Raw genomic sequence first — 23530 nt, 5'->3', positions numbered from 1 at the left:
AATGTTTTATTATACCAATTAAAATAGTAACATCATTGTTTCCATTAAGTGATACAAATGAAAGTTGATATAATTTAGTGACGAAATAGTAAAAAGAAAATCATTGTTGAGGAAGAAAAAATCTACTCAAATAGGATGGGGTTCCTCCCTTCATCGATTTCAATCAGCAGGAGATGCTTCGGATCCGATCCGTTTGGTCCTTCGGAGTACAGTGTAGGAAGGTAAGCCTTGTAAGCCGGTAAATATCGTGATACGAAATCTCTCACCTGTCGAACATCCCCCCGTGCTTGGAGTGAGAATTAAATAAGCAAAATATTCGTATCCAACACTCACATGTCTGAGTAGCACAAGGTATATAGATACTTTGCTACATGTTACGTTACTCGAGACGAGTGCGAGTGCGAGTTTCGACATGAGTACCTACATTCTAATGCAAGTTTTGACATTGACATGGGTACCTACATTCTAATTTCATGTATTTGAACGATCTTATCTCAAGACTCAATACACATATCTTATTATGTATCGGATATGGATATCAAACACGAATACTTCACGAAAGATGAAAAATCCGTACAAATGTAATACATTACATAACATTTAAACGTACCTCCTCGTCGGACATTCCAGGTTTCCTGCGTCCCTCATCGCAATCTCAGCCTGACCAGAACCATTTAAAGAAGAAAAACAAAATGATGAATTTTATCAATGACTGACAATAAATGAAGGTTTTTCCTTAAGGTTGGGGTAATTAGTTGATAGGAAGAACTTTTTTAGAATAAGAACATGAACCTGCAGACGCCAACGGTAGACACAACTCGGGTCCTGAATTTTTATAACAATCCATGCCTTAATGAATTTGTCCCATGCATCATAATATGCTTCCAGATTTTTATTTACAGTTTCCAGCTGTAGAAGTAAACATCAGTTTGATCAACTCGACTGCAGGTGTAAGATGCAGCTATGTTTAAGAATTTTTAAAGAGTTTTCATGTATTTGGCAAAGTGTTCCATGATGTCGTAACCGTTTTTCGGTTGGGCCCCGAATTAGGCTTCGACTTGAAATAATTGGGTTGGGAGTCACCACCGATCATTTATTTTATGAAAAATGAATTGATCGGATACCTTATTTCTTACCTGATCTGCGTCGTACCAAAGATGTGTCGGATTCGGGAGTCGGTTACAGTCAAGGAAGGGTTAGCACCCTTGAACTGCCCTTTCGGTACTATGTAATTTCCAATTGTCTTTAATTAAGAAAATTGAAAGTTTAACTTAAAAGGTAAAATAACGATCTCAAATACTTACCCTTGATAGTTTTAAAAGTGTACCCTTTAGGAAGTCAAGAAACATGTTAGATAAAAATGTAGTAAAAATGAATAAAATAAAGAAGGTGAAATAAAAATAAATGCAATAAAGTAGAGAAAATAAAACAGATAAAAAAGATGTAAGCAAGATAAATAAAATAAAGAGGCACAAAACAAATATAAAAATATATATATAAATAAAATACATAAAATAAAGAAGATAATAACAATAACAATTCAAAATAAAAATAAAAATTAAAAAAATAAAGATAAAATGAAATATATAAAAATAAATATATATAACATATAATTATAGTAATAAAAATATATAAATAATAATGATATATGAAAAAGAATTAAAAGTATAATATATATATATATATATATAGATATATATATATAATTATAAATAACGATAGAATATAGAAAATAAAAAAATAAAAAAAAATAGCCAAATGAAGATAATTAATATATATATATATATATTAAGAATATTAAAAAAATATGCATGTAACAACAAATGACTATTATAAAAGAAAAGCTAAAATTAGGGCCAAATTTGAAAGACAATTAACTTTGATATTGCGCATTAGGGGGTGAAATGAATGTTTTAACTTTAAGCTTTTCTTCTCTATTTTTCGAAAATCCAAATAATTTTCTAAGATCGGGCCTCGGGATTACTAGATCTACAAGATAGATCTTTAAAAAACCTTCCCGTTCATCGGCCAAAAATGATTTTATTTGGGTTTGACTCGAGCAAAAATAATGGAGAAACACACATGCAAAGACTTAAAGCGATAAAGGTACAAGCTTTTACCTTTTCTACTTATTTTCCTCTTCGAGAATCATCTTTTTTGCTTCGATTTGCTAGTAATTTCTGTTGTTTATAACAATAAAATCCTAATGCAACTAGACTCCTTGCTCGGTTGTTGCACGTTTGTTGGTGTGGTTGTTGCTTTAAAAGATATGGTGGTGGAAGAGTCCTCTTAAGAGAGGAACTCTTGCTAGCTCTATATTTTAAGAAAATTGGTGTATACAACTGCCCCTCTTTGTCCTTTTTCGTGGAACGAAAAATAGGACAAAGATAAAAAGACACAAATTTTCATTCAATGGAGTTGAAGAATAATTCCCTGTCGAATTGAGTTGCGGATGGCTCCTCCGTCGCGAAGTGGAGTCAATCTTGAAATGATTTGAATCAGAATGTGGCTTCTCATTGTAGTTTACTTTGGTCTTCTTCTCGGTTTAAAGACCTTGGCTAAAAATTCGACTGGAAAGTAATCTCTTGTCTCCACAATGTGGTTGATATGCCCTCGAGCTGAATGAAACCGAACTCGAAAAGTCTTCACTGACATATAGCTTTTCTCAACTTAAGCTATGCTGACGGAAAAAAGGCTTCTTGCTACTAAGGCACGACTAACCCATATCTTCTTCTCGGCTTGAAAAACTCGATTGCAGCCGGACAATAGTGTGATTGAGGTGTTATCGAGCTGAATGGAATCGAACTCGATAATTTTATTGACAGATAGCCCTTCTTGCCTTGTACTATGTGTTAAATGATGTGCCTTGGAGCTGAGCGTAGTCGAACTCGAAGGTCTTTGTTGACAGATAACCCTTCTTTGAGTTGGATATCCTTCGTCATGAAGTTGAAATCCAATCTAGAGATGGATGTTGCTTGTGTGCACGATTCCCTTCGTCGTGAAGTTGAAACCGCGAGTGGCACCTTCGTTGAGCCTGGTAATTGGATATCATTCATCGTGAAATTGAAATCCAAGTAGGTAGTATTGTTCCAAGTCCAAAATCCTCCGTCCGTGAGGTTGAAATTGGCTCTGGAAATTGTTTGTTGATAGTCAGCCGCCCCTTCGCTGTGAAATTGAGCTTATGTTGTCTCGAGTTCAATATCCTTCGCTGTGAAGTTGAAATTGACTCTGAATGAAACTGAGAAGTTGTTTGTTGACAATCAGTCGCCCCTTCGTTGTGAAGTTGAGCTTGTGTTGTCTTGAGTCCAATATCCCTCGCTGTGAAGTTGAAATTGGATCTGAAACTGGGAAGCCTCTTCGTCGTGAAGTTGAGCCTCAAATGGCACGATATCCTCCGTCGTGGAGTTGAAATCGTGGATGTGCGGGTACGATATCCTCCGTCGTGGAGATGAAATCGCGGATGACCCCTTCGTCGTGAAGTTAAGCCTTGACTTGAATATCCTTCATCGTGAAGTTGAAATCCAAGTATTGCATGTTGCGGGTGAACACGATTCCCTTCGCCGTGAGGTTGAAACTGTAGATGTCCCTTTTATTGTGAAGTTTGGCTTCGAGCTAGATATCCTCCGTTGCAAGGTTGAAGTCTACTCTCGAACCAATTGTGTCGCTTCGAGTTCAATATCCTTCGCCGCGAAGTTGATATTGACTCTAGCTAAGACCTGTCTGAAATTTTGATTCTGAAATCTTGAAGTTTCGATCCCTGATCTTGAAATCTTCAAATGTTCAAATCTGATGTTTGTTTTTTATCCTTGATATGGGAAATGCTTCTCGACCATCTCAAGTATATGCATGAGCCTTGATTGGCTTCCAAGTACATGTATTTTTCAATGAATCTTTGTACAGTAATATGCAAAATATCTTTTGCATAAGTAAATAAATCATTAAGCTTAAGCTCAATCCAAGATGCTCAAAAGGAATTGGTTTGGAGAAAAAAATATTGTCTTTTATTCATGAGGAAAAAAGAACAAATAACACATGGCAAATATTCTGGAAGATGAAGACATGATGAGGTGTAAATGAATGTCTTAGATTTCAATAATGTGGGCACTTCTGAGCTGAAAAGTCGTTAGGTGACACACAGAGAGTGCAACCTTTCTCCGACTCGTTGAGTCTGTGGAAAATTTAGATGCCGGGGAGTTTCAATTGTCTGGATTTCTTGAATTATCCAAATCACCCTTTCGGGTTTTCAACTTGGACCCATCCTTGGTTGCAAGACGCCCTTTGCGGGTTTTCATCTTGAACCCACCTTATTTTTTGTTCTTTCTCTTTTTTGTTCTTTTTTCTCTTTTTAATTTCTTCAATTTAGGGCGCCCTTTCGGGTTTTCACCCTAAACGTTTTTCATTTTTGTTTTTTTTTACTTAGGACACCCTTTTGGGTTTTCATCCTAAGCAAAGTATTTCTTGACTGCATCTGAATTGATGGGATATGGCATTTCGGGTCCGTCCATTTCAGCCAGGACAAGGGCTCCTCCGGAGAAGGCCTTTTTCATGACATAAGATCGTTCCCAATTTGGTGTCCATTTTCCTCGGAAATCTTTTTGGGCTGGCAAAATTCTCTTTAGCACCAGATCTCCTTCATGGAATATTCTCGGGCGAACCTTCTTGTCATGTGCTCGAATCATTTGTTTCTGATAGATTTGACCATGGTGAATGGCTTTTAGTCTCTTTTCATCTATCATATTAAGCTGGTCATATCTGGATTGCACCCATTCTGCGTCATCCAATTTAACTTCTGTCAAGACCCGTAATGACAGAATTTCTACTTCAATGGGTAGCACTGCTTCCATTCCATAAGCTAATGAAAATGGAGTTGCCCCAATCGAGGTTCGTAATGAGGTTCGGTAAGCGAACAAAGCGAAAGGCAACTTCTCATGCCAGTCTTTGTAGGTCTCGGTCGTTTTCTTCACTGTCTTTTTGATGTTTTTGTTTGCTGCTTCTACTACGCCGTTCATCTTTGGTCTGTAGGTAGTAGAATTGTGATGCTTTATGTTGAATTGCTCACAAGAAGCTTTCATCATTTTATTGTTCAAGTTTGTAGCGTTATCGGTAATGATCCTTTCAGGTAAACCATACCGATATATGAATTTTTCAAAAACTTGCAAATAACGGATTGAGTAATACTGACCATTCGAAGCCTTCGGATGAATTTGCCCAATAACATCCATGTCCCACGTAGAGAAAGGCCATAGTGACGTCATGACATGAAGTGGATGAGGTGGAACATTTATTTTATCTCCGTAAACCTGACATTTATGACATCTTCTAGCATAGTTGATGCAATCACTTTCCAGTGTGGACCAAAAATATCCGCATCTCATTATTTGTCTCGACATCATATGTCCATTTGCATGTGCTCCATAAACTCCGTCATGTACTTCCATTATCATTTTTTCCCCTTCAGTATCGACGCACCTTAACAGAACTTGATTATGCCTTTTCTTGTACAATACCTCCCCATCAAGGACGTATCCAGTTGACATCCTTCTATTGGTTCTTTTATCAGTTTCAGTGGCTTCCTCTGGATAACTTCGATGCTTGATATACTGCAAAATGTCGTAGTACCAAGGCTTAGTGTCTTTTACTTCTTCAATCTGGTAGCAATGAGTCGGGTACTCATACGACTACATGTCAATTAGCATCATTTCAGACTCCCCGCCAACTTTGAATGTGGCTGCCAAGGTAGCCAAAGTGTCAGCCATTTGATTCTCTTCTCTTGGCACATAGTGGAAAGTGAATTCATCGAACTCTTCGAGAAGATCCAGTATTAGCTTCTGGTATTCCATCAGTTTTTTATCTTTGGTTTCCCATTCTCCACGGAGCTGATAGATCACTAATGTTGAATCTCCGTATATCCGTAAGGTCTTTACATTTTGCCCCAGTGCAGCTCGAATTCCCAAGACACAGGCCTCATATTCTACCATCTTATTGGTACAATCGAAGTGCAATCTGCTGGTAAATGGGTAGTGACTCCCTTCTGGAGAGATCAGTATTGCCCCGATACCATGTCCTAATGTATTTGACGCCCCATCAAAATACATTCTCCAGGAAATGTCTGTTGAAGTACTTGTTTCTTCTAAGGATAAAGCTATCAAGTCTTTGTCTGGGAAATCAAAGTCTAACGGCTCATAATTCTCATCGGTTCTGCTTGCCAAGAAATCTGATATGGCACTTCCTTTTATAGCCTTCTGGCTCACGTATTCGATGTCGAATTCAGACAATAACATTTGCCATCGGGCTAACCTTCCAGATAGAACATGCACACCCATCATGTATTTTAGTGGATCCAGCTTGGAAATCAGCCAAGTGGTATGATACAACATATATTGTCAGAGTCTTTTTGTAGCCCAAACTAAAGCACAACAACCCTTCTCAATATGAGGATATCTGACCTCGCAATTAGTGAACTTTTTGTGTTTGAGGTGGATATAGATTCTGGATAGCCTTAACTTTGTCGGGATTAACCTCAATGCCTTTTTTGCTGACCACAAAGCCTAACAGTTTTCCGGACGTCACCCCGAAAGTACACTTGCTAGGGTTTAGTCGTAGCTGGAACTTCCTCAATCTCTGAAAGAGCTTTCTCAAATGCTCGGCATGTTCATTTTCGATCTGTTCTTTGACAATCATGTCGTCGACATAAACCTTGATCATGTCGTGGAGCAGGGTTACCATGGCTCTCTGGTATGTTGCCCTAGCGTTCTTTAATCCGAAAGGCATCACTTTGTAACAGAAAGTTCCCCATATTGTGACGAAAGTGGTCTTCTCCATGTCTTCAGGGTGTATCTTGATCTGATTGTACCCCGAGAATCCATCCATGAATGAAAAGTAGTTGTTCATGGTTGTATTGTCCACCAGAGTGTCTATGTGTGGTAAAGGAAAGTTGTCCTTGGGACTTGCCTTGTTAAGGTCCCAGTAATTGACACACATGTGTACTTTCCCGTCTTTCTTCGGTACATGCATTATGTTGGCCACCCATTACGGATATTTGGCCACTTGAAGAAAACCGGCATCAAATTGTTTCTTGACTTATTCCTTGATCTTAAGGAGCATTTTTTGTCGCATCCTTCTCAGTTTCTGCTGCACTGGTTTACATTCTGGTTTGATAGGCAATTTGTGGACTACCATATCTGTGTCTAATCCCGGCATGTCTGGATATGACCAGGCGAACACCTCTCTGTACTCCTAAAGTAAGACTATTAGGTTGTGTCTTGCTTCTGTCGAAAAAGTTGTACCGATTTTAACCTCCTTTCGGTCTTCCTCAGTGCCCAGATTTAAGATTTCGATTGTCTCTTTATGGGGCAGTATTTGTTTATCTTCTCTTTCTACTATTCTCAATAATTCGGTAGGCAAGTTACATTCCTCTTCAGTGTCGCCTTCATCAAATTCTCCGAGACAAATAGTTGATTCAAAATCCACCTCCAAATCAAGATCATTAGTGCCTACATTATTGTTATCTGGGGATCTGAAAGAATGGAAAATGTGCATTTGTGAGAGGAAAATATCCCACACGAAATAATAAAGAATTGAATTCGAGAGAAAGGAAATGAAGTACCGAAATGAAGAAAATAGACAATGAATTCAAAAGGAAATAAAGGAAAATTTGTTTGCCATGGGAAGAGAAAAATGCATCTTTTATTGAACTTAAACCAAATGTTTACAAAAGATTACCTATTGCCCCGGGTATAGGCAAATAGGGATAGTTTGAATATTACTCTGAAAGACTCTTGTAAACCACAAGTAGTTCTTCGACCGACCAACTGCTAGGCACGAACCTAGGTGGCAGAGGGCATATCCCAGATTCATCTTCGTTGTCAGCATTTCCAGTGGTCACGACATTGATGCTCAGATCTTCTAAATCCGCTTCTAAGTCTGATAAGGTGGTCTCAAATACATAACCACCTGACTTGAATGTGTGGCAAAAAGGCGGAAATGTCATGGGTTTTCATTGAAGTTCACTTCCAGTCAACCTGGCTAGTCTTCTCTCTCGGTTCTTCAGAACTTCTTTTCTTTTCTCATGGTAACTGGGCTAAAAGCCGAGCCCAAACCGGCCTGGCTTTGAAATAAGAAGGACTGGATCAATCCTCCCTTGCAGAAACTTCCCAAACCCTTTTTCAGTCTTGGCACCTCGTCCCAATGTTTGCTGAGCCGTTATCGATCAACACACTCAGTAAGGCATGCCCCTTACAATAGGTAGTGATGTGTAATGCCTTAGTTCGACCTCTTTCTCCGGATGGAATCTCATCATCTGAGAATGAGATGAGATTATCAGCTTGAATATTACTTATCAGTTGATCCATCTTGCTGACTGGTATGTCTTGTGGCACAAACGTTTGATTCAGGACTTTCAACAGTGCCTCCCGATGTGCTTCAGAGTTTAATAACAGTGCCAACATTGAAGTGCGCGTTGACAAGCTGTGGAGCTGTTCTACAATACTATACTCGTTATGCTTCAAGAATTTGAGGAATTCTTTAGCTTCCTTCTCCTTTATAGGTTCATTGATAGCCAGCACATCTTCCTTGAAGGTCTCTAGCGGTCTTTGCCCCACCTTGCTGTCACATTCTTTGGAAGCGCTTACCTGACATTCGTACTTCCAAGACACTTGCTGACTATCCTTGTATTGAAAAGGTCGAGGTGCCGTGATCACCACCTTTGCTTGCGGAGTTGTTGTTATCATCTTTGGTTTAGGAGTAATAACCAAATGACTACCCCTACCGAGTCTTTTGTTTGATGATTCTCCGGTAGCGTAAACATCTGCCTCCAGGGAATCCTGAACTTCTTCGTAAAACTCCTACTCTTTCTGGTCCATCATGAGTTGGACGAATGTCCTGAATTCAGATCATTCTTGCACTTTATGTCCCTCTTCATTGTGATAACAACAATAGTTACCACCTTCACCCTTTGCTGCACATGACTGTGGTGTAAGAAGCTCTGCCTTTACCATTTGGCTCTATACCCAAGCCAGAGGAGCTTTGACTTCTGAAACACTAGTTTTAATTCTCCTACCATTTTCGGTGGTGATTGCATTAATTCCGGTCTCCGGATGATTAGGCAAGGGATTCTGGGCAACGTTTGGCGTTTCAGAGTCGAAAGTGGTCCAATTCTTGTTCTGCATTTGTTGTACAAGCCTCTTGAATGCGAGACAACCTTCGATTGAATGTCCCTGCACACCGCCATGATATTCGCAGTGAGCGTTTTCGTCATACCATCTCGGGTACGGGGGCTTCATCGGATCCATTGGGTAAGGCGACACTACATGAGTGTCGAAGAGTTGTTGATATAGCTCTTTATATGTCATGGGAATGGGATCGATCTGCTCCCTTTCCCTTTCTTTCCTTGGTTCTCTCTGAGCTTGGTTTGAAGTACCAGATGGTACAGCTACAGTGTTTTTTGAGCTTGAGATCGTAACACCCTTGTTGACACTGTAAGTGTTGACATTGTTGATCTCTCGGTCTTTGTTCTTCGTGGGAGGCTTATTACTGGAGTCTCCTCCCTCGATTTTTCCTTGTTTAATAGCCAACTTGATCATTTCACCGGCCATGACTAGGTCTGAAAAACCTCCCGACGTAATTGCTACCAGGTGCCCAAAGTAAGGTGTCTTCAGGGTTTGTACAAACAACTTTCTAGTCTCTTTTTCATCCAAGGGTGGATGAACTTGCACAGACAAATCCCTCCAACGTTATGCGTATTGTCGGAAACTCTCGTTGTGCTTCTTTTTCAGGCCTTGTAGCATAACTCGATCTGGTCTCATATCATTAATATGTTTGTAATGCTCCAGGAAAGACTTGGCTAGGTCTTTCCATGTCTTGATATGAGTTCGAATGAGTTGGTTGTATTACTGGATAGTTGAACCGGACAGGCTCTCCTGAAAGTAGTGGATCAAGAGTTGGTCATTCTCTCCATATCCTGTCATCTTCCGACAGAACATAGTGATATGGGCTGATGGGCAGCTGTTCCCATCTAACTTCTCAAACTCATGAACTTTAAACTTTGGCGGAAGCACCAAATCTGGAACTAGGCTCAACTCTCTTGCGTCCACTCCATAATAATCATGGTCCCCTTGGACCATCTTCATTCGATCTTCTAACATCTTGATCTTCTCTTCCATCTTTCTTGCTTTGTCATCTTCATTGAAATCCGGGATATTGTAATCATCCGGATGATTATCAGGATTAGTTGTGGAAGTTTGCACCTTTACAGCAGATGATGCTTTTCCTTTGATAGCAGAGGAGTTTTCTTGTGGTTTGGGTAAGATCCCGAGTGAAATAACCACTTGTGGGGTTGGTGATATGGTTACCCCCTCGGAGAGACTTCCCCCTACTACACTAGCTTGTTGTAATCCCGATAACTTGGCTACAATTTGGTCGACCAAGGACTCCTGGTTTTTCTTGATGGACTCCAGGGTGCTCTGATTGTTTTGAGCCATCTTATTTTCTAGTTATTTTTGAAGTCTTTCCATGTTCTCCTCGAGTTTTTCCATTCTGGCCTCTATTTTTCTCTTCTTTGCTCGAGTATTACGTGGATGATGCGTATTTAATGCTTGCGGTGGTAAATTTAGTGTTTGCTCTTTCCCTTTCTAAGACATGTTTTGTTAGTTAATATGAATGTAAAAACATGGAAAATATAAAAATAAACATGAAATATAAAATATAAAATGCAAAGTATGCAATGCACAATGTATGCAATTTAGAGGCATTGATCCAGAAAAGTGTCTATTATTATAAATAATCCTTATTTAGACATAAATATTTTATCTTGTAAGAGACATAAAAAACAATCAAAGGTACGTTCGGACTAAATCCTCTAGACCCCGAACAGCTTCTAGTAGATTGACAAGTCTTCTGCCTTCATCTGTCATTGGTTGAATGCCTTGTTGAACCACTCCAGCTTCCCTTGCCAGGCCGTAAAGATGACAGGCTGCTTTTTGCACTTAATCCAGGAAATCTCGGATGACTGCGTCTTTAGCTTTCACCCTTTGTTGTGCTTGCTCCCAACGGAAACGCCACTACAAACCTCCGTCGAATGGTACTATCTGAAGCTTGACTGCTTGCTTCTTGAATCCATCCACAATAACTTCTAACTCGGATATTGTTTTTCCATCTCTCTCATGTTGTTTTTCTAGGTCAGCCATCTGGATTCTCAAGCATTGATTTTGATGCTGACTGTATGCTAAGCGCCTCTGAGCAGTTTTCAGCTGTTCTTTCCAAGCTCTTTCATCAAACCCCTCGAACTTTCTTTTTAAGCTATGAACTTCGTCTTTCCAGTATTCAGATGTTACTTTTAACTTGGAATTATCCTTGACTTTATCTTGATACCCTTTTCTCAAATTCTCGAGCTCAAAACAGACTCTTTTCTGTTCTCTTTCCAGCTTGTATTATAACACCCCCAACCCGTACCCGACCCGGATATGAGTCAGAGATACTACATTGACTTTAAAACACAACTTTTAACAAATAATAGCAAAATATTTAAACTTATATTAAGAAAATACGATAATATACATATTGTAATATAAGTTTACCAAAATATTCAGAGCATACACAACTTAACCCTTTAATTACATGCCAACTGCCATTTACATAACAAAATGACCTACTGATTAAGTTGCTTCTGATCTGGTGGTTGCAGGAGTAATGCTGTCAAGCTGCTTAACCTGTCTCGTCTACTTTCTCGGATCCTACGTGTGAAACACTCACACGCTAAGTCATCGACTTAGTGAGGCAATGTAATAATAATAACAAAGCAATGTAATGACCATGTCATAATGATATGAAATGAGATGCAAACATGTACTTAATCAATGTAGTCTACATCATCAATATCCATACCTGTAAGCATATTACTTTAGCATTCATGAATTTGTATGAATAAGTTTATTGGCCCATGATATCATATTGAGAACCTAAGGTATCTGACGTTGCATCTGCTACCACATTAGCCTTTCCGGGATGATAGTCAATTATCATATCATAATCCTTTAAGAACTCTACCCATCTACGTTGCCTCAAATTCAATTCTTTTTGAGTCATCAGATACTTCAGGCTCTTATGATCCGTATATAAGTAACAACGCTCCCCATAAAGATAATGACGCCAAATCCTGAGAGCGAATACTACAGCAGCCATTTCTAAATCATGAGTGGGGTAATTCCTTTCGTGTGGTTTCAATTGTCTCGATGCATACGCTACCACCTTGCCTTCTTGCATTAATACACACCCCAACCCGTTATGGGATGCGTCACTGTATACTACAAAATTCTTGCCAGATTTCGGTTGAACCAATATCGGAGTTTCCGTCAGAATTCTCTTTAAAGCTTCGAAGCTTTCTTGACATTCAGAAGTCCAAACAAATGGTACGTTCTTTCTCATTAGCTTTGTTAGAGGCAGCACAATCATCGAAAAATTCTTAACGAATCTTCGATAGTAACCGGCAAGTCCAAGAAAACTCTGAACTTCAGACACATTCTTAGGAACTTCCCAATCCATTATAGCTTTAACCTTCTGAGGGTCTACTCTAATCCCAACTGCCGAGATCACATGCCCCAAGAAAATTACTTCCTTTAACCAAAATTCACATTTGGACAATTTCGCATAGAGATTTTTATCCCTGAGAATTTGCAACACTAGCCTCAGATGTATGATGTGCTCTTCAATGGACTTCGAGTAGACCAGTATGTCATCAATAAAGACAACAACAAACTGGTCCAGATAGGGCTGAAAAATCCTGTTCATGAGATCCATGAAAGCAGCAGGTGCATTCGTTACTCCGAATGGCATTACGATGAATTCATAATGACCATATCTCGTTCTGAAAGCCGTCTTCGGAATATCTTTCTCCTGGATCTTCAATTGATGATAACCCGAACGTAGATCGATCTTCGAAAATACCGAAGCTCCTTTTAGTTGATCAAACAAGTCATCAATACGCGGAAGGGGATACTTGTTCTTGATGGTCACCTTATTAAGCTGTCGATAATCAATACAGAGACGCATTGATCCATCCTTCTTCTTAACAAATAACACCGGAGCTCCCCAAGGTGACACACTTGGTCGAATAAATCCTTTTTCTAACAAATCTCGCAATTGATTCTTTAACTCTTGCAATTCCTTCGGAGCCATCCGATAAGGTGCCATTGCAATTGGAGCGATTCCTGGCATTACTTCAATTTGAAATTCTACCTCTCTATCCGGAGGTAATCCTGGCAGTCGACATTCCCATAATAATGAAACAACCAATCCATTCCCAGAATCACTTCAAACTCGTCAAAGGGTAATTCCATCAGATTAGCAGGGAATTCAATTCCCTGAACCTTTATGGGACACCCCTTACAGACTTTGTCCACCTGAGTACTATGCCCTAACGGATTAGTTACTATCATCACATTACTCGTAGCTTCTATAGGAATCCTCAACTCCTTTACTAACTTACTTGTAATATAAGAATAATTAGAACCCGGATCAATCAGCACCAATACTAATTTATTATACAACTGAAAAGTACCTACTATAATATCAGGGTCATCACGGTCTTCACTTGTCTTTAGATTGTATACCCGAGCAGTGGATCGAACTTCAGGTTGAGCAGAGAATTCAGACGGGTTCCTTCCTCTGCCTCTTCCTCGTCCTCTTTGTGAGGAAGAACCAACTCTTCCAGATGGTGCAGGCTCCCCAACAATCAATGGACAATCCCGGATAAAATGTCCGGCATCTCCGCATCGAAAACAAGTCCCAGCAGCCATACGATAAGCCCCATAATGGTTTTTCCCGCAGTGCTGACACTGTCTCCCTTGACTCGGAGTAGATCTCCCAGCACCAGATTCCACTGACTGCGTCTGTCTAGGTCTTGCCTGACTTGCTCCCCTAGCAGACGATGCAACTGATTCTGATCTAGCTTGTGATCGAAATCCCGAGTCTCTTCCCTTTTTTGTTGGTACTGAGCTAGAGGAAGTAGTCGTCCTCTTTGATGTCTGAACTCTTGAGTCCCCAAATCTTTCATTTTGAGCCCTTTCAAGAGCTTTTGCACGATTGATCACCTCCTAGAACGAGGACAAGTTTAATACTATCAACATTTCTTTAAGTCTAGGGCGCAAGCCCTCCACGAACCATTCGCAAGCATCTTTTTCAGTAGGCACAAGCTCAGCTGCAAACCTGCTCAACTTATTAAACTCACATTCGTACTCGTATACAGAGCGGCTCATCTGCTTCAAATTCATAAACTCCTGCTTCATTTGTCGGATAAACTGATCTCCAATATATTTGTTTTTAAATTCTTCTAAAAACAAAGACCAAGTCAACTGGTCGGTTGACATCCTCATGGTGACGTTCGTCCACCATATCCTCGCCTGACCCCTCAATAAAGATACAACTCCATCTAATTTCTCCACTTCGGAACAGTGGAGACCATCTAACATGATTTTCAAATCATTCAACCAAAGATCCGCTGATACTGGACCTTCCTCACCTTCTCCCTTAAATTCGGGAGCTCCTAAACCTCTCAACTCTTTTACTACATTTATTCTTTGAGTTAGTGGAGCAGCAGGTTGAAGACGCGTCAAAATAGCGTCTAACGTTCTGAAGAACGTATCTTGCACAGGCACTCCTTGAGATGCCTGTTCTTCACCTTGCCTGGCCAGGGCAGGTGAATTACTGCTTTCAGCATGCCTATCTTCTCCCGCTTCACTTCGGGAGCTATTATGTCCGGACATCTAATAAGAATAAACACATTGTTCTATTAGCAAAACAACATACTCATACTATACCAGATCAGAAGTTCTCACTATTTGTTGGCATGTATTCCATTTAAAGACTCTATAGACTCTGGTTCATGCCTAGAATCGGCTAAACCATAGCTCTGATACCATTAAATGTAACACCCCCAACCCGTACCCGACCCGGATATGAGTCATAGATACTACATTGACTTTAAAACACAACTTTTAACAAATAATAACAAAATATTTAAACTTATATTAAGAAAATACGATAATATACATATTGTAATATAAGTTTACCAAAATATTCAGAGCATACACAACTTAACCCTTTAATTACATGCCAACTGCCATTTACATAACAAAATGACCTACTGATTAAGTTGCTTCTGATCTGGTGGTTGTAGGAGTAATGCTGTCAAGCTGCTTAACCTGTCTCGTCTACTTTCTCGGATCCTACGTGTGAAACACTCACACGCTAAGTCAACGACTTAGTGAGGCAATGTAATAATAATAACAAAGCAATGTAATGACCATGTCATAATGATATGAAATGAGATGCAAACATGTACTTAATCAATGTAGTCTACATCATCAATATCCATACCTGTAAGCATATTACTTTAGCATTCATGAATTTGTATGAATAAGTTTATTGGCCCATGATATCATATTGAGAACCTAAGGTATCTGAGTAATGTGAGGTTGTGCACTATACTGTCACCACAGCTCGTATAAATGCACCGAAGTGCCGCGTAGAATTGCACCGTAGTGCCATATAATAATGTCCATAAGGACCACATAGAATTCCTTAAGAATCATATACATATGCTAGGGATCACATATGTGTCTCACCAGACTTCACACATGTTCTAAAGAATATATATATATCCCGAAGGACCGCGTAGAATTTTATCCCGAAGGACCGCGTAGACCCTCTACCCTTGGCATGCCAACTATACCTATAGTTCTCATCTACATAACATGGGCTTTTACATTTCACGTAGTCTATATCGCGTAGACATGTAAATTCTTACCTCTTCACATAGCTCATAACTTTTCTTGCATATTCATGTCATATAATGCATTTTATATAAATTCATGTCATGTCTCATAATACAGAATATGCTCATGTACCAAGATATAAAATCTAGACTTATCACAAGTCTAGAATTGAGTATATTTCTATAATTATGCTATGCATATGCACTCACCTATATTTCTTTGCCTTTTCCTCGATCGATCCTACTTGTAGATTGTTCCCGAACTCGTGTATGCTCGATATCTACATAAACATAATTTTCAAGATGATTATCAGATGTCTATGTCTTGAAATTAAGCTTTAATAGCTTACCAATTTAAGGAATTAATAGCTTAGTCTTTCTTTCTTTTCTCTTTTTTTTTCATGGGGGAATCGGTTCCCCCCCTGGGGGTATCGATTCCCCTCTAGCATTCTGGAAATTCATATTCGTTGAGGGGGTATCGATTCCCCTTGAATGGGTACCGATTCCTCTAGCCCAAAAATCCTATTTTGAGCTCGAAAATCATCTCATTTCAGCTCAAACATACCTATTTCACTCCCTTTAATACTCTTAGCTTTCATACACTTACTTAAACTAATTATTATCCATTCAATACCTCTAAAACTAAAAAAACTAATCATCCATATAGAATTTAAGAATCTTACTCAAATTCCAACTTGTTCTAATTTCAATTCTATCACCTCATACTTCTTAATTAACTTATTGACAAGTCAAAAATCTTATTCAAACTTCAAAAACTCATCCATATCAAAATTTCATCTAAAAACTCATTTCCCAAATCTATACTTAAAACACTTATCTTGTTGTCTTAATGTCATATAAGCTTTCCTTTAGCTTATATAACATCCAAACTTCCATTTCCAATCTAAAAATCAAAGAAACTACCAAGGTTCAGATTCTTACCTTAAACTTGGTCTTCACGTTTGGAAGAAGAGAAGAGTGAAGATAAGAAAGAAGGAATAAGAAATGAGAGGATTATGGAAACATTTGTTTCCTCCACAAGCCCCATAACATTTTTTTAATTATAATTTTTCCTTACAAATGACCATTTTGTCCTTACATTCATTTCATATTTACTAACCATTATTTTTAAACTATATAATTATTCTACTTTAATCACCAAATGTTGAAACTTTGCAAATTAATCACTAACCCGGCATGGAGGATGTTACATGTATACTCTATCTTTCTGAGATTCGGCATCTAGCTTCCATTGATAACGTTCAGCTTCCAGTTCTTTAACCTTCTGTTTCATCTCATTATTCACAGCTTCAAACTCCGCCTTAGCTATCTCAAGTTCAAAAGGGACATGCCTGAGATGTTCCTCCATGGTCCGGGTGTCTTCACATTCTGGCACCGGGATGTTATCATTCTTTCTCAGTCTTCGCCACTCCACATAATCCGGAGTAAGCATGTCTCTAGCAGCCACAACATCCATCCAGTATACTTTCTTCCACGAATCAGTTGCTTCCTTGATCCTCTTCTTATAACTATCACCATTATACACAAACTCTGATCTAGCTAGCCCGCATGTTACCGGGACAAACTGACATGCCCCATACTGTCTAAGTGCTAACAACGGAGCATACCCAACTGTACCCCAAAGTTCGAGTAAGGTTATAGTATTAGAATCCCCACACCGAAAAAAAAACGTCACCGAGGAACAACCAGGGGGCTCTCCAGGTAATATCTCGATCCTGAAGATGTGTAAAAACTTTCATCCACTTTTCCTTTGAAGCACTTTCATGCCATTTCCTAGTGATGAATTCTCCCAAAGATGAATAGGTAGTGCTGAATCGGCGATAAGCTACCCCATTAGTCTTCCAAAAGTGACTGTGAATCCAGACTTGAAGGAGTTGAATACACCCAACGAACCTTCCTCCACCAGTTCTTCTGCAATGGTTGAGAGATCGAAAGGTTTCGGCTAAGATGGCCGGTGCTGGGTTGACTCGTCTTGGAAGTTGTTCGAATAGCTCTACCACGGCTGTGTTGATGCAGCCCAAAGTCTTCTGAAAGATAACCAAACCGTACAGACCTAGTGCAAAAAGGTCTATAGTCTTCCATTCATCAGGGTGGTTCTTCATTAGTTGCCTTATGTGAATCCACTCGATTCCTTCCCCGTTACCTTTGTGTCGAAGTCGATCAGTCACCCATTTTTCATCAACCCCTACAATCTTAGCTAGTTCATTCTTGAAAGGCTGATTAATGTGTTTGATATATGCCCTCTCTAGTCTGATGTTTCCGCAGTGCAGTAGGGTAGTATACTCTTCAATTGTGGGCACCATGTCCTCTCGGTTAAAGGTGAAACAACTACATCCCAGGTTCCAGAATTGAATTAATGCTCGGAGCAAGGGCTCATCAGTCTTGACATGGAGTAAGAGGGCAATATCACCATATCGTTGGTTGAACTTCTTCTTTCTGTCATTCCCCCAACTGTCCCAAATATTTCACAGTTCTTAGACATCGTTTTGTTTCAGGCTGACAGATGTATAACTAACAAGCTCTGAAACACAATTTTCCTAAAGATTGTCTCCCTTTTTTTCTGAGTCTTCTCGGACCATAGTTGTGCCTCAGTATTTTTAATCTCTTGTATTACAACACCTTTGTCCATTAATTCGGATTTATTTTGTGTTTAACAAACGCTTTTTAAGGATCAATAGCCTCTTGTTATGATGCAAATGCTAGAAAACAAACACGAAGGCAAAAGAATTAGTAAAATAAAAATAAATAAATAAATAAATAATGACGAAAGAAAAAAACACAAAAAAGAAAATAGTTAGGGTAAAAATATCATAGGTTTTGGAATGTGGTTTTGGGGTAGGCTCTAATTCTCCATGGTTTCCCGGTTTAGGTTCTAAAAACGGTACCTGAGTTTTCCTTGCTGGTGGCCCCTTGGGCTTGCCAGACCCTTAGTCCTAAACCCATCACAGGCTTGTGTGGACTAAGTTAAACTCGAGAGGACACATTCCCTTATGCTCGCACGGTGAATAAATTCACACGAAGACATAAGGTATATGAATCCCGAAGGCTACTTACTAGGCCCGCACGGTGAATAAATTCACACGAATACGTCGCTTTCACCCCCACTTAAGACAGGGTTTGAAGCTCGGGTATAGAGCCTTAAATGAAAAAGATTTGAAGGCTAAAATCACAAGAAAACGAGTAGTACAACTATTTACTCGAAAATATAATCAAAAGTAAGTAAAAAATGATCGAAATGTTATCTTAAAATTTAAACTTACCCTTTTCGTTAAAAAGACAACTAGAAATTACCTTAGTCTGACTCACTTACCTATCTCCAGTGGAGTCGCCAAGCTGTCGTAACCGTTTTTCGGTTAGGCCTCGAATTGGGCTTTGACTTGAAATAATTGGGTTGGGAGTCGCCACCGATCATTTATTTTATGAAAAATAGGTTGATCAGATACCTTATTTCTTACCTGATCTGCGTCGTACCAAAGATGTGTCGGATTCGGGAGTCGGTTACAGTCAAGGAAGGATTAGCACCCTTGAACTACCCTTTCGGTACTATGTAATTTCCAATTGTTTTTAATTAAGAAAATTGAAAGTTTAACTTGAAAGGTAAAATAACGATCTCAAATACTTACCCTTGATAGTTTTAAAAGTGTACCCTTTAGGAAGTCAAGAAACATGTTAGATAAAAATGTAGTAAAAATGAATAAAATAAAGAAGGTGAAATAAAAATAAATGCAATAAAGTAGAGAAAATAAAACAGATAAAGGAGATGTAAGCAAGATAAATAAAATAAAGAGGTACAAAAACAAATATAAAAATATATATATAAATAAAATACATAAAATAAAGAAGATAATAATAATAACAATACAAAAAAAAATAAAAGATAAAAAAATAAAAGATAAAATGAAATATATAAAATAATAAATATATATAACATATAATTATAGTAATAAAAATATATATAAATAATAATGATATATGAAAAAGAATTAAAAGTATATATATATATATAACGATAGAATATAAAAAATAAAAAAAATATAAAAAATAGCCAAATGAAGATAATATATATATATATATATATATTAAAAATAATAAAAGAATATGCATGTAGCAACAAAAAACTATTATAAAAGAAAAGCTAAAATTGGAGCCAAATTTGAAAGACAATTAACGTTGATATTGCGCATTAGGGGGGCGAAATGAATGTTTTAACTTTAAGCTTTTCTTCTCTATTTTTCAAAAATCCAAATAATTTTCTAAGATCGGGCCTCGGGATTACTAGATCTACAAGATAGATCTTTAAAAAACCTTCCCGTTCATCGGCCAAAAATGATTTTATTTGGGTTTGACTCGAGCAAAAATAATGGAGAAACACACATGCAAAGACTTAAAGCGATAAAGGTACAAGCTTTTACCTTTTCTACTTATTTTCCTCTTCGAGAATCACCTTTTTTGCTCCGGTTTGCTAGTAATTTCTGTTGTTTATTTCGTATCGTGTCTTACAAATGGGGAGGATTACATGTATTTATAGTGGAAAAAAAAAACTAACTAACAATAAAATCCTAATGCAACTAGACTCCTTGCTCGGTTGTTGCACGTTTGTTGGTGTGGTTGTTGCTTTAAAAGATATGGTGGTGGAAGAGTCCTATTAGGAGAGAAACTCTTGCTAGCTCTATCTTTTAAGAAAATTTGTGTCTACACATGACGAATACAGAGTTGGATCAACATAAAACATCTCTAAGTGGTCCTTGAATACTTTGGAGTTTGGTCTCGTGTTGTTCAAACTCGGGTGCGAATATCGGATATGACTGTGTGTTCAACACGGATGTGTTCAATTTTTCTATGTTTTTTCATGTCTTTGGAGGGTCGATTGAGGGTCATATCCCATATCTATGTCTGAATATATATCGAACGGAGATATTTCAAGCAAAACGAAGAACTAAAGTAACATAGGCCTAACCTGTGGATCAACAGGTTTAACAACTTCAGTAGGAAGGGGTTTAAAGCCAAGCATCCAGCCCTCATATAAAATAACCTGAACCCGAATAACACGACTTATTGATTACTTTTCAGACAAATATAAATCCGGAAAGAAAAACTGTACCCATAATCTCCCAGCTCTAGCTGAAGAGTCTCTTACAGTTAACGGTCCTTCAACTTCCGGCCATGTCGAAGGGTCAGCTCTGTCACCCTTACCTCTATATGCAGACTTTAAAGAAAAATAGTATTATAATGAGAAAAGTTCAACAAAAAAACTCAAGTGTAAAACAATTAAAATTGATAATGTCGAGCTTACTTTATCATAACGAGGAAGCTTCATCTTCACACCTGTATCTAAACAAAATCAACCACGAGAAGATGGATAAACAGCTAATCGTACCAAGGAAAGATGAGAGAAGAAAAGAAAGAACACCTTTAGTCAACTTGCTTAGAGCTGTCAGTGTTTCGACAGAGAATGGAAGATCATGGCTCCCGGCATTTCCACGTAACTGAAACAAGAAAAATATTGCATGCCAGGGAGACTACCAAAACAAATCTGTTACTCAGAATCGAGTATGTGTCTAATATCAATAATTAACTTCTTCCTATGCCTTTTATGTATTTAGAAGTTTCGTGGAGGGTCATGTCTCCTTATTCATGTCCAGATACGAGTCATACATTACATGGATGTTGAACATGAATAATTCAAAGAAAATGAAACATCAAAGTACCATAGAAACAAATTATTAGATATGAGTATGTTCAAATTTTCTTAGGTTTATTTTTCATGCCTTTAAAGGAACCTTAGTGGATCAGATACGATACTAATGTCCAAATATGCATCAGGCATTGATATAGGCACAAAGCCTTCACCAATAAGAACCTTCTACTATATCAGAATCCTAATGAAAATGGAATCCAAAACAGTACTGAAAATAATAAAGGGAAATTGAACACAAACACACACAACAATCATTTGAAGACGCTATCCATACCACTAAGGGAGGAATCTCTTCCTCGTCTTCGAACTTGGACCTGTGTTCTGAAATCTGGTCTTAACACCATAAAAAGACTGGTATGTAATAGTGATAAAACCTTGCCTTCTCGGGAGTCGTAAGGTAAAGTTCATTGAGCTGAAACAACCGACAAAGCTTTGATCCATAAAACAACCACTTTTCAATGGATTCCGCTACCTTTTCAGCAGTCAGTCCCACTTTGTCCAAAAGAGGACCAGAGCATATGAAATCATAAAGGTCCTGTACAGAGGAAACTTGTGCAGGTTGTGTGGGAAACGCTGAATATATTGGACCCTCCCTTAATCCACTACAACTGCTAGCATCGTGATTCATGGTGGTATCTTGCAACCATGAGCTGCCAGTGCCTGCAGAAAGAATACAAAATGAAGAGAAGTCAGATTTACTAAACATAAACCACGTTCAACCGCACTGGGGGTTTCCGGATGTGCCTGTTCAATTTTTCTAAGATTTTCACTGTATTTTGATGGTTCTTAAAGGATCATATTTCCGTCCGTGTATTGTTCGATTTGAAGAAAAATGAAGAGCTGAACAACATATTAAAAAACCTCTTTTCTGCATAAGAATTTGGAACCTTATACATCCAACGTGAGTAATTTGAATGTCTACTTAAAATTTCCAAAATTAGTTTACTAAAAGAAAGAAAAACAACCCCTTTCATGACAACTCCATATTGAAAATTTCCAGTTTTAACCACCATGAAAACAATAAAAGAAAGCAATTAACAGTTCATGACAGAAACAGAATAAAACATGTCTAGTTCTCATTATAATATAACATCAGTAGATTAGGTTTGAGCTCCATTTTGTTTTTCCTAATTACTCACAAACCATCATTAAATTCCTAACTGAAGCATACCAAATTATTTTGAATACCCATTAAGAAACAAAAGAAGTTTCCAAAAGTTCCATTTTCCTTAATCTTATCCAACCTTTTCGAGTGGCTACTATTTGAACAAGTAGATAAAACAGAACATGAACCATAAAAAAATAAAAAGCTTGTAATAAAATCAATGAAACACACAAATATACACACACACACACACACAGAGAGAGAGAGAGAGATACCTGAAGTAGAGAAATGGGTTGATGGAATAATTGATGTGGAATGTGTAGAAAGAGAAAGGAAAGCAAGGGAGCGATTAGGATGATGGTAACTAAGCAAAGAGGACTTTGCTTTATGAATTCTTTTAGTATGATTAATATAAACATTTTGGTTTTGAGTATAATGATGGGAAATTCTATTATTAAAATGCATGGAGGTGGCTTGCCATGGCGTAAGCGTTGTCAAAGCTGCCATTTTTTTTCAATTTCTTTATCTCAGTGGATAAGAAGGTGGACGGACCAAAGGTAAGCGATTGCGTTGGACTATTGGCGTTTTAAGGTTGGGTAAACTACTCTAATGGTCACTAATATTTTCATAAGTTTTCGTTTTCACCACTCTTGTTTCAAAAGTCACAAATTGGTTATTAACGTTATCGTTTGTTACAAATTGGTCACTCGTTGTTAACAGGCGTGACGGAAAATAAACGTGGATTGTTAACAACCGTTAACAGGCTTACCTGGATGGTATAATTATACAAACAGTCCATATTATTTATATATTCTTTCAATTTGATTCTAGTTTTAATAAATTAAAATAAATTTACCTATGAATCAGGCGGTGCCATGTTATTTATAATTACACAAATAGTCCATGTTTCAAAAGAAACCCATTTCCTGATTTCTATTTC

At 38.1% G+C, this 23530-nt stretch overlaps 1 pseudogene; it reads right to left on the bottom strand.

Annotated features, from left to right (window-relative positions):
* Positions 1 to 84: 84 nt before the first annotated feature.
* On the bottom strand, positions 85 to 23126 carry LOC120193164 (annotated as a pseudogene).
* Positions 23127 to 23530: the final 404 nt, after the last annotated feature.

Source organism: Hibiscus syriacus, unplaced genomic scaffold (genome assembly GCF_006381635.1).
Source record: "Hibiscus syriacus cultivar Baekdansim isolate YM2019G1 unplaced genomic scaffold, ASM638163v2 tig00116989_pilon, whole genome shotgun sequence".
Classification (NCBI taxonomy): domain Eukaryota; kingdom Viridiplantae; phylum Streptophyta; class Magnoliopsida; order Malvales; family Malvaceae; genus Hibiscus; species Hibiscus syriacus.
Note: the sequence above shows the minus strand (reverse complement) of the source record. Positions and strands in the feature narration are given on the sequence as shown.